General features: G+C 37.5%; 1 long non-coding RNA gene across 3 annotated transcripts in view; it reads left to right on the top strand.

The window, feature by feature from the left end:
- Positions 1-16,641, top strand: part of LOC129657423 (uncharacterized) — a 298,612-nt gene extending 281,971 nt beyond the window's left edge. For 2 of the 3 annotated variants that reach the window (XR_008716707.1, XR_008716705.1), the window contains exons 4-5: positions 11,211-11,356; positions 15,411-16,641. This is a non-coding gene — a long non-coding RNA (uncharacterized LOC129657423). Of the gene's footprint in view, positions 1-11,210; positions 11,357-13,045; positions 13,239-15,410 lie in introns of all 3 variants that reach the window. The other variant, XR_008716706.1, reaches the window with a different exon arrangement.
- Positions 16,642-18,775: the final 2,134 nt, after the last annotated feature.

The raw sequence follows: 18,775 nt of genomic DNA, 5'->3' as shown, positions 1-18,775 counted from the left end.
TGGGAGCGCAGGCTGTACAGGGCGTGCAGGCTCCAGTAGGCACAGCTCGCGAGTTCAGAGCGCAGGCTCAGTAGCTGTGGCGTGCAGGCTGCCTTTCCACGCCGGCCTGTGGGATGTTCCCGGACCAGGGATCAAACCCAGGCCTTGTGCATTAGCAGGCTGATTCTTTACCACTGAGCCACCAAGAAAGCCCTGTATTTTTCTTTTGAATCACCCTCTATCTCCTAACTGGTGACCACCCCACTAGCCTGCTCTGTCTGGAGAACCAGTCCAGTTCTCCAGATTCCCTTTCTTGATCCATTTTGTCTGAGAGTCCAGGAACAATAAAAACTAAAATAATAATTTACTGTTATTTTAAATTACAGTTTGTTACCATGTCCAGAAGAAAAAAGTAAACCAAGTTAAGATTTTCCTCTGAGTTCATTAAAGTGATGCTAATAAATGTTATGCAGCCAACATTAGCCAGTTGCCCAAATGGATTACACAAAATAACAGGGTCAAATGACTATATTTTCATAGTCTTAACTTTTGTACTACTCCTGAAAGTTTTATTAGAACTAATTAAGTATCTTGACTTGAAAATCTTACTTGCAATCTCCCCTTTTCCCTTTGATATTAAGTCAGTTGATTACCAACCAGATTTGCTATCATATAACTCATAATAAAATAATTGAGTACTTGCCATATGTATGGTGTCATAAATAAATCTTTTATCCCCACTCCTTTTGTTTCCCTTCAATAGGAGGAGCTGAATCAGTATGATATTTGTGGGTTTTCTCCGCCTCTTTACTTCTTTCACCCTTAGCACTAAAGCCCATCAGTGGTACCCCTATATTGAAATTGGTAGGAATTTCCAATACTATATGGTTTTTGAGATTAGTGACCCAGCATTGAGTACAAATGAAATATGAAGAAAATGCATCAAATAGAGATCAAACCCAAGTACAAAAGTAAAGAGAAGTAAACAGACATTAGTTCAGCAGGAAAATAACACTCTGGCAAATATCAATTCACACTCTGGAATAACTGTGAATGTCTCCAGTGACAACCTGACATAACACAAGAGGTTCCTCTTTCTGGGACAGGGGACAGGAATGGATCATGAGCTGCCGCAACATCTATTGAGATCCTAATACAGGCTCAGCACTGTGCTGTTGCTAAGGGTACAAAGAAGATGGCCCGTTTATCTTTTAAAATATAACAAGAAAAAATTTGAAGTCCTGATAAGTTTTTTTTTCCTATTTTCTACTCCAATTTTGATATAAGGTATTATAAATAGTATAAAATAATAACATCACATTCAAAGCAAAAATGATTTTTAGCATAGAGTTGACTGTAGCAAAGAGTAGAGATGGAGAAACTTACCCAGCATATATATATATATATATATATATGTTAACAATACATTTATTCTTAATCATTTTCCAACATTTTCATTAGCTTTCTTCACATATTTAAAATACAATTCTTAAATATAAAATGAACTCAAATCTTTGATTTTTAAGATGATTACCAAACCTAATACATACACTAAATAATCACTTAATGTGATTGCAGAGACTGAAAAGTTGTTGACTATGGATAAGGTATGCTACATGGATGACAGTATAGATCTGCTTCTTTAAACTTCTTGGGGTAAGGATGGTCTGCTAACCTAGATGGAACTGAGCTTGCATATGGAGACTGAGTGATGCCATCTGTTTGGATTAGAGGTCTGTAGGGACACGAACCACCCACTCCAGTGTTCTTGCCTGGAGAATCGCAGGGACAGGGTAGCCTGGTGGGCTGCCATCTATGGGGTCTCACAGAGTCGGACAAGACTGAAGTGACTTAGCAGCAGCAGCAGCAGCAGGGACACAAACCAGGGAATATGTTACAAATACTCTCAACAAGTTGTTGGCATAGCTTCCCGTAATCAGATTCACCATAGAGCATGACTACCTTAAAAACTGTAGATTTTCCATCACAAAAGCCAACACTTTTTGTTGGTAAGATACAGGATAGTGCAGTGATTATCAAGGCTTCCCTGGTAGCTCAGCTGGTAGAGAATCTGCCTGCAATGCAGGAGACACCGGTTTGATTCCTGGGTCAGGAAGATGCTCTGGAGAAGGGATAAGCTACCCATTCCAGTATTCTTGGGCTTTTCTGGTGGCTCAGACAGTAAAGAATCTGCCTGCAATGTGGGAGACCTGGGTTTATTCTGTACATAAACACATCTATAAGTAAATACAACCGCTTAAGTTCTACTTTATCATAAGTATCAGATCAGATCAGTTGCTCAGTTGTGTCCGACTCTTTGTGACCCCATGAACCGCAGCACGCCAGGCCTCCCTGTCCATCACCAACTCCCGGAGTTCACTCAGACTCATGTCCATCAAGTCAGTGATGCCATCCAGCCATCTCATCCTCTGTCGTCCCCTTCTCCTCCTGACCCCAATCCCTCCCAGCATCAGAGTCTTTTCCAATGAGTCAACTCTTCACAAGAGGTGGCCAAAGTACTGGAGTTTCAGCTTTAGCATCATTCCTTCCAAAGAAATCCCAGGGCTGATCTCCTTCAGAATGGACTGGTTGGATCTCCTTGCAGTCCAAGGGACTCTCAAGAGTCTTCTCCAACACCATGATTCAAAAGCATCAATTCTTCGGCGCTCAGCCTTCTTCACAGTCCAACTCTCACATCCATATATGACCACAGGAAAAACCATAGCCTTGACTAGACGAACCTTTGTTGGCAAAGTAATGTCTCTGCTTTTGAATATGCTATCTAGGTTGGTCATAACTTTCCTTCCAAGGAGTAAGCGTCTTTTAATTTCATGGCTGCAGTCACCATCTGCAGTGATTTTGGAGCCCAGAAAAATAAAGTCTGACACTGTTTCCACTGTTTCCCCATCTATTTCCCATGAAGTGATGGGACCAGATGCCATGATCTTCGTTTTCTGAATGTTGAGCTTTAAGCCAACTTTTTCACTCTCCACTTTCACCTTCATCAAGAGGCTTTTGAGTTCCTCTTCACTTTCTGCCATAAGGGTGGTATCATCTGCATCATAAGTATATTTACTACTTAATGCACAATGCATGATTCTCCTAAAGTTTTATGTATTTAAATTGTCAAAGAAAAAATATTTTTGTCTTCTCATTGGAAAAAGGAAATCAGCTTTTTTTCAGGTTCACACTGTTTGAGCTTATGAAACAAATCTATGTTTATCATAAAGATTCCATGTAAAGAACAATTCTGTGATTCTGTAATTTTTGCATACATTTGTAATGATGTTTTTGCCTTCTAGCCTACGTCATTGGGGCATTTAATCTATCTGTACATGATAAATTTGATAATGGTAGAGGGATATAGAAGTAGGAGGAAGCATATAATATGACTGATAAGACTTGTGCCCTTTTGATTGAAAAGGAAAAATGTACCTCTCTCTGAATATTTTCTAAGTTAGAATATTTGTTGAGTATTGGCCAGGTTCATGGATAGACATCACTCTAAATGTAAAATCTTCCCTTTGTTGTTATGGTTATGGATTTTCATATATTGATGATTAACAACTGAGGTGGTATTTTTTGGCAACCTTAACAAAGCAAATAAATGAGATACCTCCAGTCATTACTATAGAAACAGATAAACACAAATAAATGTTAAATATTTTCCTTCTCAAATTTACACATCCATAGTCTCAAATTCCCTTGATCCTAGGAACAAAAAGTGGGTTTTTTTTCCCTCTTTGTTTTAGTAACTTATTCAGTGCCAAATCTGGCAGGTCATCCAAACTGTGAAACCACACTTGAAGTCCAAAAATGTCATAAGCAATGGGATCAAATTAAGAACACAATGGGAAGCGAGATCCTTAGATGAAATCAGAAAGGTTAAGAGTCCATTTCATTGTTTAAACTTGAAAATGTGTGCTATCTAATTCTCATTTGAGACTTCCTGAATTGTTGGTAGTGAGATTATTTTCATTATAACTATGTTTTAAAGATAATTTATTCAATTATTTCCTTCTGTGAGTATTGAAACAGGGAGATTTCTGTATTAGAGTCTTTCAACAAACTTGCAAAACACAGAAGCGTTGTCATTCCACTTGATCAATGATCAATCAGATACAGAGAAAAGGATTGCTAAATAGCAGAATAGCAGTTTGCTTAAAAAAAAAAAACACTATATAATTAAGTCACAAAAATAAGGCACCAGATTCTCTGGGGGCACTTTCTCATCTTTTTTTTTTTCCTTGTCTGTGCAGAGAGCACTCTGTGAACTGAAGTCTCTAAAAAGAGGAAGACCTTTTCATCATAGATTTTAGAGGCAATATGGAAAGAATCAGAAAACAGGTCAAGGGGGCAGCTTTCCATGATGTCACTGAAACCACTTTACAGTCTTCATGATCCTTCCCAAAAATTAAGATGAAGCTATATAAATGAGAACATATTAGTTACTCTTCTTTCTCTTCACCCCTTTTAAACAAACTGAGATTGCAAAGAAAATTTCATCATGTAATTGAGTCTTTATCATTTGTCCCGATCTCTGAGGCTCTTATTTTTAACACATATTAACTTTAAATCAGTCTGTCTCTTTCACACACACATGCATGGGTGCACACACACACATATAGCATGTAATGCTAAAGGAAGGGCAAATAGAGATTTAAAAAATAGCAATTCAATGTTTTTTTTTTTTTTAAAGCTTTCATCTCTGTGTTCCCTCCACTATCTGTCCTTTTTCAATGGGAAATTATTTAGAAATTAAAAAGAAAACCCAAAACATCATTAGCTTCTGGACCAAACAATTTCTATACATTTAATGAAAAGTACAACCAAACTGAGGATGTAGCTTTCATTAGGAAGAATAAGCAATTTGAGTTCAGAGCAAGAGTTAGTTTAACATGCAGCAGACAACCTGTGAGACAGTGGTGTGAACATCAGTCATAATGTGATTTAGCATCCAAAAAGTGGATTGTATCAAAAGTTTAAAGAGAACTTTGGACTGATAATGGAATGCCTACTAAAAGTACCTGTGTGAATTCTTTTGCATTTCAAACCTATTCTAGATCCAAGGCATTGCACAGTATGTGTCTATGTCAGCCTTTGCTTGTCCTTCCTCTGGGCTTCTCCTCCAGATCTTTACTCACTTACTCCCACCTCTGACATCTTTTCCACCCCTTGTCCCCATTAAAATCCCACGAGTCTTTCACAGAGGCTTTCTTGATTTTCCCTCTTTGTTTATTTTTTTTTTTTAATTTTATTTTATTTTTAAACTTCACATAACTGAATTAGTTTTGCCAAATATCAAAATGAATCCGCCACAGGTATACATGTGTAATGATGATCTCCTTTGAAATTTTATGGTACATTGCTCTTTGCCTACATAAATCTATGCATGGTGTAGACCTAGTAGCCACAGTGATATAGATCTAATGACAATCCAACCAGATGAGGTCCTCAGGGATGAGGTTGAATCATCACCATAATTCTGATGCTAGCATCTTTCTTTGTATATAGTATATGCTCAGCAACAGGGTATTTACATGAATGGATTTCCCAAAGCTGTGATAATTCAGCTGTGCTCAGAAGTGTTCTGTCATTGTATCAGAGTACTTTTGTCAGAGTACTTCTAGTGTTAGAATACTTATAATTCTTACTTTCTCTAGTTTTTCTAGTTATCAAATAAAACAGTTGTACACAGAAGTAATTGGAATGGATAAACATGGGAATGGTAGGGACAAAGAAATCGATGAAAGGGAGAGAGGGATCAAACTGATGGATCTGTAGATGTCATGCTGGGAGAACAAGTCATAAGAGAAGAGGTAGCCACCTCATTTCTTATATCTTTCCTTTTTATATTGACTAAACTTTCCCTGTGATTCAGGAAAGTATTTCCTGAGCCTCAGAAATCATAATTTCTTTTTAGAGCTTCAGACGCTTGACTCTCAGCAGATCAGTATTCTGGTGTCAGTAGGTTAATTGTTAATCAACTGTTGTCAAGGGCTATCAAATATGACAGCTGACATATCTGAGATTTTTATTAATTCTAAACCTTTTAAAAAAATTTGCCTTTACTCTGCATATAGAACTATGTTGCTAAGACAGAAGTATACCTATGATGTCTGCTTCTAATGAGCTTGTGGTTTGGGGATGTCAAATAGTTAAATAGCAACCAAGAATCAGCAAATTATGTGCTAAAATATGTTATAAATTTGCCTAATCTTTGGTGATCAAAATATAAGAGATTATATAACCCAGCTCTCTGTTTTTGCAGAGGCAAATGTAAGATATGCAGAAAGTTAAGTCTTAGTCGCTGTTATTTCTGACTCTTCGCAACCCCATGGACTGTAGCCCACCAGTCTCCTGTGTCCGTGGGATTTTCCAGGAACAACGTGTTGAAGGCCACATAACTAATGACAGAGTCAGAACTAGACCCAGATACCCTGAGAGGGTAACATTACCATGGGCTGGGTTCATCAAGGAAGATTTCTCAACAGAAATGGAATTCCACACAACCTAGGAGGTTAGGTAGAAATGAAGCAATACGAAATGGGAAGTAGAATATAATCAGGGAAGAGTATGGCTAATATAGATAACTTGTAGGTCAAAACAACAGTTTGTATTTAATAACAGAATGTGATAAATTTGGAAATTTAAAAAATTTTGCTATAGGGTTAGAATTTTTTCCAAGAATATTTTTTTTGAAAATTTCTGACCAAAATAACATGATCAAAGTCATGTACTTTTTGCAAATATATCTATCTAAAATTTGGGGAAATAGTTAAGAGAGAGAAGAGAAAAAAGGTGGATGAAATAATTAAAAATGATCATAACTACTCAGTGTGAAAGGTGAGGGTATGTACAAATGGAAATGAGGGAATTAATTAAGAAAATAAATACTCAGGAAAAGTTAGCAGAAGATTTAGAATGCTTATAAAGAAGATTTCCAATGCTGGAATACATGAAAGGTAAATTACGATGCCTTTTTTTTTTTTTTTTTTTTTTTTTAGTAAATGGAGGAGGAGCAAATTAGTTGGCTGGTAATAATAGATTCTGGTGAGTTTGCAGTGATCCGCTGACTCCCAAGTTGAAATGCCCTGTAGGCAATTAGAAATGTGATACTGGAGTTCATGGTAGCGGTCAAGATTAAACAAATAGACTGTGAATTCTACAAATAGAGGTGCTAATTGAAACCACGGGACATGATAAAGTTCATGTAAAAGAGAAGGAAGGGAAATACAGATCCTATCCTTATAGTCTCTTATTAAAAATTCAAGAATTAACTTTAGTTACACTCAAAGAGAAACAGAAAATGAAATTTTAAAAAATCAATTTTGTATGTGTGTGTGAGTTGCTTAGTCATGTCTGACTCCATGCGACCCCGTGGACTGTAGCTTGCCAGGCTCCTCTGTCCATGGAATTCTCCAGGCAAGAATACTGGAGTGGGTTGCAAATTCCTACTCCAGGGGATCTTTCCCACCCAGGGACTGAATTCAGGTCTCCTGCCTTGCAGGCAGATTCTTTACTATCTGAGCTACAAGGGAAGTCTGTGCATAATTTTTTTATTAAATTTGATCCAGTTTCATACATGCTACTGCTACTGCTAAGTCGCTTCAGTCATGTCCGACTCTGTGCGACCCCATAGATGGCAGCCCACCGGGCTACCCCATCCCTGGGATTCTCCAGGCAAGAACACTGGAGTGGGTTGCCATTTCCTTCTCCAATGCATGAACATAAAAAGTGAAAGTGAAGTCGCTCAGTCGTGTCCGACTCTTAGCGACCCCATGGACTGCAGCCTACCAGGCTCCTCCATCCATGGGATTTTCCAGGCACGAGTACTGGAGTGGGGTGCCATTGCCTTCTCTTACATATATATACATATACTCTTACATATACTCATATAAATTCATAATGCATATAGATATAATTTTGATATAATATTCTTCTGATACTACTACTACTTTTGACACGACCACTATGAGTACTATTCATTCTTAAATTAGTGCATATTGGGTGCCATACAGTATATACTATTTTCATCAAAGGGCTTAAATTGTTGAAATCCATTAGAGATTATTAGATATTAGGACATTCCATGGTGGAGACAAATTTAATATAAAGTTAAATTCTTATCATCACATAAAAGAAACACAAGGCCAAGACAAAATTGGCATATCTTTTAAATGGACCAGAGTGGATATATTATGTATGTGTATGAGTATACCTATGTGTGTATAGAACATGATCTGAGAATATGTGTACTCTGTATAATAATATAAAAATATGAAAATGTATGAAAAATAGCTTTTACACTAGCCTAATTATTTTACTGAGTGACTATGAATGTACTAGCTAATTGAACAAATGTTTATTTCTTAGTTACTTAAGTTGCATTCTAGTTCAGAGAGACCAATGATAAATCACATAATTAATATATGCATATAGCAAGTTAAATTGTGATAACAGGGAGAAATTACAGTAGGAAAGGAGATGACGGAGGACTGTATTTCAAAATAGGATGGTAAGGTATATTTACTGAGAAGCCAGCATTTAAGGAAAGATCTGAAAGAAATGATTGAGTGGTAGGAATCTATAGGGGAGAACATTCTTTTAGGCCATTCCAAAAACCACGCGCTCCTCAGAGTGAGGCTCTTGGCAGAGGAGTGACGGCCACTCTCTCGCTCAGGCTGTCTCTGGCAGCTGTGTTGAGCGTTCGTAAATATGCATCACTGTGTCTGCACTGTACCAAACAGAGGTGCACGTGTTTCTTAAAAGTTGTCAAAGAAGAAAAAGGAGGAAGGAGAGGAAGAGGGCAAAGAGAAAGAGGAGCTGGGAGAAGGAGGAGAGGAGAAGGTGGGGCAGAGGAGCTGGAGGAGGACAGGAAGAACTTTTCCGTGAAAAAATGCTGCCCAAGATATCTAAGGCTCCCTTCTCTTTAGACACAGAAGGTAGTTAGCATTGCTCTCTATCCCTAGAAGTGTGTGATGTGCAGAAACACAAAAGGCTTTTTAGCATGGTAATACCTAGAGAGCTAGACTAAAGCTGTTTATTTCTCATTTAAATAACAGAAAAAGCTGTTATTTCTAAGAAGAGAAGCTTAGATTAACTTTTGATTATTAAGTTCTAGATAATAAATATTCTTTAAGTTTTAGTAAGTCATAGATTTTTAAAAATGTAAACTCATACTCCAGTCTAGAGTTTGGATAACTTTCTCAAACATGGGAAGTAAATATTTAGAGGGAGGGTATTGTATCTGGTAAATAATTTACTGAACTAACTTGCTCACTTTCTGCCTCATCTTGGTATCCACAGAACCGTATAACTTGCCAGACTTCCCTTTCTCATTTTTCTCTTTTTAAATTTAATATCTTTTTAAATTAAAAGATAGTTACTCTACAACACTGTGTGATGACTTTTGCCATACACCAGCATGAATCGACATTAGGTACGTGTATGTCTCCTCCCTCTTGGACCTCCCTTCCACTTTCCTCCCCATCCCACACTTCTAGGCTGTCACGGAGTGCTGGCTTTGGGTTCCCTGTGTCATTCTCTTTCTTATCTTTCTAATTGCGTGCTGCAAAGGATTGATAGGTGAACTTTCTGTAAATTTCATTCTCTCGTGTTACTCTCAGGCTCAAAATTCTCCAGTGCTTACTTACTACTGACAAACTAAACGCCTCTCAAATCTGGGTCCAACAGACCTTAAAACCTCACTCCACTCTCTCCACAAACCTATTTACTGCTCCAACCAAGCGGATTCTCCTCCAACTGTTCTCTAAATATGGAACATTCATTCTTGAGTCTGTCTCTACTCAGGGTGAAATCAGGGATATACTGTGCTTATTTGTGGTCATGCATGGGGGAAGGAAGTGGTTAAATGACCAATATTTACTTTTAATTTGTTGCTATGAAATGAGAGGTGTTGTTCCCTTGATATTTATTTATGTTCTAAGTCAGTGAGACATGAAAATAATGATTCAATTAATAACAACAAAGTTTTATGAACAGGAACAAAGCCATAGCAATGAAGAAAATAGGCTCCACATTTAAAATAGATATTTATCTTTGGGACTTTAGTTACCATCTGGTAACTCAGATGGTAACTTTAACACTGACAGTCACTGGACACAAGATCATGGACTATAAACAAAGGAAGGCTTGATTTATTCCTGTTAGTTGCGAAGACCAAGGTTATGATTCGGACATAGCACAGAGTTTCTCTACTATGTGAAACTCAGCTTTTCTCCTTACTGAAAATTCTCACCCCAGGCTTTTCTGGCCACGTAGAGCCTATCTTTTCCACTCCGTGGCTATTTGCCACTGCGGTCTCTGTCTTACTCTGTGAATTCTGAGAGTACCTTGTTCCTACACAAGTCTATTAGGGTGTCTATCTTAGCCAACCTTCTCCTCTAGTGTGAATTGCCCTTCCACCAGCTCTCTGCTCTGAGATCAGTGGGTTGTGCTGTGAATCCATTTACATGTGTAGTGTTAAGGTGACAGTAATCCTGTTTTGACTGGGATAAACCTAGTTTATGCATTTCATCACAGTGTTCTGTCAGTAAGATTTTTAAAAATTTTAACCAACTATTATTGTTATAATTGCCTTAAAATAGGCCAGGATGGGTTTGATGGATTTCCACTTTACCTACACACCTTCTGCAAGGACTTGTTTAGCAAACACAGTTAAATCTTCAACATACTTTTGGAAGTTGATCATAAATATACCTTGCATTTTCCAATCTTTATCAAATGCAGCATCAGTTAATTAACACCTATTAACACCTACATTTTAAGAAGAGCATGTAGGGCACTTGTTGATAAATTGAAGAGTGCTCAGATTCAAACTAATTCCTGGGAGAAGCATTTAGTGGTGTACCACGTAACTGTGCTGTTTGAGAGAAGCAAAAATGCCAGCTGTTAGTCCATAAGATGAGAAACATGGAAAAGAAAAGAGTTTGTGAACTAAGTGACGGGTGGAGGCTAGTTGAACCTCCAGATAGCAGTAGAGAGTTCTCTCACTGTATGTGGATATGTAATTTATTTCTGGTATAATTTATAAGTGTTTAGGTATTCAATTATTTGCTAATTTTTTTGTCCATGAAATGTTTCAGAAATAGTGATCTAAAAAAAGGGAACATGTTTAATCAAAAATTGAGTACTGAGTTTTTTTCACAAAGCTTAATTATGAACACATAACTCATTAATGTAATTTACTGATACTTCATATCTTTCAGAGGACTATCCTAATCTTACTGGCCATAGGAAAACCAGAAGATATAAATTTGAAAAGTATCAGTAAATGCTTCAAAACTTAGCAATTATTAATGTTTCTGAAACATAATGCCCAAAGAGACTTATTCAACATGGTCAGACAAAGAAGGTGGGTTTATGTATCATTGGGTGGAGCATTTTAATTTTTTTTCCATATAAAGCCCTTCTATGTAAATTTCACTAATTTTTTTTTATTTCCAAGTTTTTTGTGCATGTACGAAATGAGAAGTATTAATTAATATGTTGTCTAGTAACAGAAGAATTTTCTAAACATAAATTATATCAGAAGAGAACATTGATTAGGTCCAATAATGGCTTAATTATTTTTAATACAATTCCTGGAATCAAAGTAAAATTTTGGAAGATTATTCTGTAGTTTAGCAATCTGACATAATTGTAAATTCAACTAATATACTCAATTTTGAAGAAAGAAATTGTGCTTTGCTTGAGAATACAGATTCACATTTGGATGAAGTATTAATACATTGTCATGCTAAAAACAATGTTCTGCTACATTAAGAAACAAGTGGACATGAATATGCTTGGGATTGGTTACAATACACATATAATTCATAGTTGCATTCACTACAGCTAAGATATTCTATCAATAAAAATAGAAGTTGAAGTATGGAATCACAAAAGAACTCAAATAGCCAAAGCAATCCTGAGAAAGAAGAGCAAAGCTGAAGTCATCACATCATCTGAATACAAACCATGTACTCCAGCCATAGAATGGCACTGGCGTAAAAATAGACACATTAGGGCAATGGAAGAATCAAGAACCCAGAAGAAAACCCATTTATATGGTCAACTAATATTTTACAAGAGATTCAAGAACAGTCAATGGGGAAAAGATATTTTCTTTAATAAATGGTATTGGGAAAACTGGATAACCACATGCAGAAAAATGTGGTTTACATCTTTTAGGGCTTAAAAATATTAACATGAAGTGGATTAAGATCTGAAACTGCAAAATTACCAGAAGACAACATAGGCAAAAGGTCCTTGACATTGGTTTTGAAAATGATTTTTTAATATGAAATCAAAAGCACAAACAACAAGAGCAAAATTCAGTGGGTGGAACTATATCAAACTAAAAATAAATAATCAACAACATGAAAAGACAACCTACAAAATGGGGAAAATATTTGCAAACTATATCTGATGTAGAAAGAACTCATATAACTTTAACAAAAATAAACATCCAATTTTAAAATGGGCAGAGGAACTTAGTTTCATTTTTCCATAGAAACATAGTTGCATTTTTCCAAAGAAACTATCCACATGGACCATAGGTATATAAGAAGATACTCAACATTAGTAATTATCAGGGAAATGCAAATCAACCTCACACTTACAGGGTGGCTGTCACCAAAAAGGGCTTCCCAGGTGGCTCAGTGGTAAAAAATCTGCCTGCCAATGCAGGAGATGTGGGTTTGATCCTTGGGTCAAGAAGATCTCCTGGAAAAGGAAATGGCAACCCACTCCAGTATTCTTGCCTGGAAAACTGCATAGAAAAAGGAGCCTGGCAGGCTATAGTCCATGGGGTCACAGTCAGATACAACTGAGTGACTGAGCATACCCACATCATCAAAAAGAGCAGAGATGACAAATGTTGGCAAGAATGTGGAAGGAAGAGGAACCCTTATGCACTGTTGAAGGAAATGTATATTGGCATAGCAACTATGAAAAACAGTATGGGGTTTCATCAAAAAATAAAAAAATAGAAATACCACCTAACCCAGATATCACTCTTCTGCGTGTATATATATGACAAAAATGAATCATTATTTTGTAGAGCTATCTGCACTTCTGTGTTCATTGAAGCATTACTCATGAGAGTCAAAATATAGAAACAACCTAAGTGACCATCAACGGACGCATGAATAAAGAGGATACACACACACGTACAAAATGAAATATTACTTAGTCATGAGAAAGCAGGAAGTCTTGTCATGGATAGCTGAACTCCTGGAAACAGAGATAAGAAGGTCAGTTACTACGGCCTGGGAGGTGGGGGAATTGGGGAGATACTGGGGATAGTGCGCAAACTTCCAGTTAGAAGGTCTTGGGATCTGATACAACAATGTAAATATAGTTAACAATCCTGTAGTGTGTACTTCAGATTGCTAAGAGACTACCTTTTAAATGTTCTCACTATGAGAAAGAAATGATAATTATGTGACACAATGGAAATGCTAGGTAACATTATGGTGGTAATCATGTTAAAATATATGTATATGAAAGCAACACTGTTATACACTTTAAACTTATATAATGTTACATATCAGTAAATAATACATTATTATGACACAATTACAACATATTGCACAATTATATCTTGATAGAGTTGGGAAACAACAGTGACATACTTTATTTTTGGGGCTCCAAAATCACTGCAGATGGTGACCGCAGCCATGAAATTAAAAGACACTTACTCCTTGGAAGGAAAGTTATGACAACCTACATAGCATATTAAAAAACGGAGACATTACTTTGCCCACAAAGGTCCACCTAGTCAAAGCTATGGCTTTTCCAGTAGTCCTGTATGGATGTGAGAGTTGGACTATGAAGAAAGCCGAGTGCCAAAGAATTGATGCTTTTGAACTGCGGTGTTGGAGAAGACTCTTGCGAGTCCCTTGGACTGCAAGGAGATCCAACCAGTCCAGTCTAAAGGAGATCAGTCCTGAATATTCATTAGAAGGACTGATGCTGAAGCTGAAACTCCAATACTTAGGCCACCTGATGCGAAGAACGGACTCATTTGAACAGACCCCTATGCTGGGAAAGATTGAAGGTGGGAGGAGGAGGAGATAACAGAAGATAAGATGACTCATGTATCCTAACGTGGAAGATAAATTGTATAGTTACTCTAATCATGTGTCTCAAGGAGTTTCACCCCAGAGGGGTCCTGGTAATTTTTAGTTCAATCAGGCGAGTCCCCGCTACAGTCTGAGACAGGCAGACTGGAGTCAGAGCTCGTGGGTTCCATCCTGTCTGTACTATGCGTGCAGTCTTGTGACTTATTTAAATTCTGTGCCTCAGTTTCCACCTGTGTATAATAGGCTAATAATAGTGTCTGCCTTGTGTTGCAAAGATTGTATTAATTAAAATATGTAAAGACTTAATGCCTGGTTCATAGTAAGCACTCAGTACAGTAATCAATGATGTTTAACTTAATTGCATGGACACATGCAAATAAAACTATAAATAGTTAAAGGCATCAAGCAGCTGCATTGTATGTCAACACCCGCTTATATTTGATGTTTTAATTGTCATTTAAAATCCCTCAGAAAGCTATGAATCCTTGCCAATGAGGATAAGAGAATAAAAGAATACATATTTGTTTTTATAGCCAAAGTTATATAAATAACAGAAAAGGCTTTTTCAAATATACTAATAGTGACCCTATGCCCAAAGCCCAAACTAAACACACAATCCCCTTCCACCCATTCTTCACCCCTGAAATCCTACACATGACTATAATTTGAGTCTTCCAGAATGTCACCCACAAAATTAAACTAATAGAAAACATGAGGAAACTTTATTTGAGGTCTGAATATACAAACTTCAGAGCATCATGATATCCAGAAGAGATTCTTAGTAAGGAAACATTCATTAATCTTGGCTGCCAGATAAACAACTGAAACATTGTTATTTTGGCATGCTTTAATCCAAGCATGTTTTTTTTGAATAGTGTGAAGGCTAAATATATTTTTTAAGCACTTTGTTTAATGAGTACATCGGCAATTCTCAGTGTTCAAATGTTGCCAATCAAGTGTAGAGTAGTGTTTGCTACATCAAAGAACTGACATTAGAGTACTGAGCTTAAGAAGCTGGATAATTTTTAAATGACATTTTCAATAGACAGCGTTAAGAGCAATGGAATAATACAAGGAGTTGGTGCCTGTGTACCCGAAATACAAAATGTTATTATTTTATCTATAGTATCATTTTCAGGTGGTTCAGTTATATCAAATACAGAACCATTTTTGATGTATTTATTTGTCTAAAAATATGAAATGCATAAATGTACTCAGTGAAGAAAGGCAAACATAGATTTCTACATAAAACTCTTACAAGTTCATTACTGTGTAATGAAACTGTGAGAAATCACTGCTAATTTCTCAAATTTTTGGATTTAGTAATTTTGCTTTATTTAGGAAGAAAAGTAGCTGCTTCCTCCTGAGAAGTAAACAGCTGGAGAACAGGATAACTTCAAAGTTTGGAAGAGCCCCGAGGCAACCGAGAAGAAACCAGAAGCTGGCCCATGGTGGAGATTGCCAAGTTCCAGATTTAGAAACTTTACTCCCGTTATTAATGTTTGTCCTTAGGTTTTTGGTTTTTTTTTTCTCTCTCCATCCAATTTTGCTCATGTTTTTCATTTATGAATACAAAACAAAACGTGACTACATGGTAAAGCATCAGACAAGGGCAATTTTAATACTTTTTAGAAGGGTACAATTAAATTTGGGTACCAGACGAGGTATGTATAATAAAGGACAGCACACAAAAACTTTTTAGAACTTTAACAAAATGTCAAATGCAGATGGTTATTTAAATATATTACTCGAACCAATTTATACTCAAAAATTATGTTGTTCAAGAAAATGAGGAAAAGTTGTTAGATTTCTCTGGGTTACTAGAAGTCATGTAAATTTAAATATTTCCATGTGTCCTCCAGAAACTACAGAAATCTCTAAGTAGAGCATGCAAATCCCTTAATGGCTTATGATCCATGCATATAAAGACCAAGAGGTAGACCCTATTTAAAAACTTCATATTACATCTAATAGGCAAATAAACACCTAAATTCAGGAAACCATCTTGGAACCCAACCACCCCAGATCAAAAAAATCAGTAAAGATTGTGTGGAAAAGAGGAGAGGAATGTGAAGGATCTACCCATGGATAAGATCACACCCAGAAAGAAAAAGTCCCATCCTGAGTGGATTACTAAGAAAAAGACTGAGACAAAGCAGCAAATAAGCACTTGGTATTATTGTTCAAAAGAAAGGAAATAAAGAAGAGTTACATAAGAGGAAGTAGTTTGGAGAAGAATGGAGTGCTTGGGAGGGTGTGCCAACCTTCAAGAGGTTTTGTGATAAAGGGGAAGTAAAAAGCAAAATCTGGAAACTACATATCCTGAAGAAACAAAAGAAAATCACAAAACAGGAACACAATATCTCTCTTTTTCCTACCCTATCAGTTCAGTTCAGTCACTCAGTCGTGTCCGACTCTTTGCGACCCCATGAACCGCAGCACGCCAGGCCTCCCTGTCCATCACCAACTCCCGGAGTTCACTCAGACTCATGTCCATCGAGTCGGTGATGCCATCCAACCATCTCATCCTATGTCGTCCCCTTCTCCTCCTGCCCCCAATCCCTCCCAGCATCAGAGTCTTTTCCAATGAGTCAACACTTCACATGAGGTGGCCAAAGTATTGGAGTTTCAGCGTTAGCATCATTCCTTCCAAAGAACACCCAGGACTGATCTCCTTCAGAATAGACATGTTGGATCTCCTTGCAGTCCAAGGGACTCTCAAGAGTCTTCTCCAGCACCACAGTTCAAAAGCATCAATTCTTCGGCACTCAGCTTTCTTCACAGTCCAACTCTCACATCCATATATGACCACAGGAAAAACCATAGCCTTGACTAGACGAACCTTTGTTGGCAAAGTAATGTCTCTGCTTTTGAATATGCTATCTAGGTTGGTCATAACTTTCCTTCCAAGGAGTAAGCATCTTTTAATTTCATGGCTACAGTCACCATCTGCAGTGATTTTGGAGCCCAGAAAAATAAAGTCTGACACTGTTTCCACTGTTTCCCCATCTATTTGCCATGAAATGATGGGACCAGATGTCATGACTTTAGTTTTCTGAATGTTGAGCTTTAAGCCAACTTTTTCACTCTCCTCTTTCACTTTCATCAAGAGGCTTTTTAGTTCCTCTTCACTTTCTGCCATAAGGGTGGTGTCATCTGCATATCTGAGGGTATTGATATTTCTCCCGGCAATCTTGATTCCAGCTTGTGCTTCTTCCAGCCCAGCATTTCTCATGATGTACTCTGCATATAAGTTAAATAAACAGGGTGACAATATACAGCCTCGACGTACTCCTTTTCCTATTTGGAGCCAGTCTGTTTTTCCATGTCCAGTTCTAACTTGCTTCCTGACGTGCATACAGATTTCTCAAGAGGCAGGTCAGGTGGTCTGGTATTCCCATCTGTTTCAGAATTTTTCACAGTTTATTGTGATCCACACAGTCAAAGGCTTTGGCATAGTCAATAAAGCAGAAATAGATGTTTTTCTGGAACTCTCTTGCTTTTTCGATGATCCAGCGGCTGTTGGCAATTTGATCTCTGGTTCCTCTGCCTTTTCTAAAACCAGCTTAAACATCTGAAAGTTCACAGTTCACATATTGCTGAAGCCTGGCTTGTAGAATTTTGAGCATTACTTTACTATCATGTGAGATGATCTACCCTATAAAAAGTGCCATATAATAATGAATATATTCCCTGGTGGCTCAGAAAACTGGTAAAGAATCCGCCTGCAATGCAGGTGACCTGGGTTCTATCCTTGGCTTGGGAAAATCCCCTGGAGAGAGGGGGTGGCAAACCACACCAGTATTCTTGCCTAGAGAATCCCCATGGAAGAGGAGCCTGCTGGGCTATAGTCCGTGGGGGTCTCAAAGAGTTGGACACGACTGAACAACTAAGCACATTAATGAATATATAGTTTACTGAACTAATAGAAGAGACTATTTCTGATGTAAGAATCATAGTACATGAAACAAAACCTTGCTCTCTAGTTTGCTCATAATCTTCTTGCTCATATAGGAAAATGAAACGTTATGAAATAAATAATGGCAGATTATATTCATATAAAATTATTATTGAAAGATGCAGCAAATAGGAAACAAAATATTTTAGCTGATAAGAATTATACTTCCAATACCAACCTAGAGACCAAAGAAAGTTAAGATGTAACATAAAAGCTGAATCAAGGTACTAAAATAAGAATTATCAAACATGAAAAAGGGCTCTAGGCATATCTTGAAAAGTTAAGAAAAGACTTGGACCGTAGAAGCACATTTATTATTGTTGTTCAGTTGCTCAGTCCTGTCTGACTCTTTGGTACCCCATGGACTGCAGCAACCAGGCTTCCCTGTCCTTCTCCATCTCCTGGAGCTTGCTCAAACTCAATGAGTCCATTGAGTCAGTGATGCCATCCAAACATCTCATCCTCTGTCATCCCCTTTTCCTCCCGCCCTCCATCTTTCTGAGCAGCGCCGAAGAATTGATGCTTTTGAACTGTGGTGTTGGAGAAGACTCTTGAGAGTCCCTTGGACTGCAAGGAGATCCAACCAGTCCATTCTAAAGATCAGCCCTGGGATTTCTTTGGAAGGAATGGTGCTAAAGCTGAAACTCCAGTACTTTGGCCACCTCATGCTAAGAGTTGATTCATTGGAAAAGACTCTGAGGCTGGGAGAGATTGGGGGCAGGAGGAGAAGGGGACGACAGAGGATGAG

The sequence above is a fragment of the Bubalus kerabau genome, chromosome 7, assembly GCF_029407905.1.
Source record: "Bubalus kerabau isolate K-KA32 ecotype Philippines breed swamp buffalo chromosome 7, PCC_UOA_SB_1v2, whole genome shotgun sequence".
Classification (NCBI taxonomy): Eukaryota; Metazoa; Chordata; class Mammalia; order Artiodactyla; family Bovidae; genus Bubalus; species Bubalus kerabau.
Note: the sequence above shows the minus strand (reverse complement) of the source record. Positions and strands in the feature narration are given on the sequence as shown.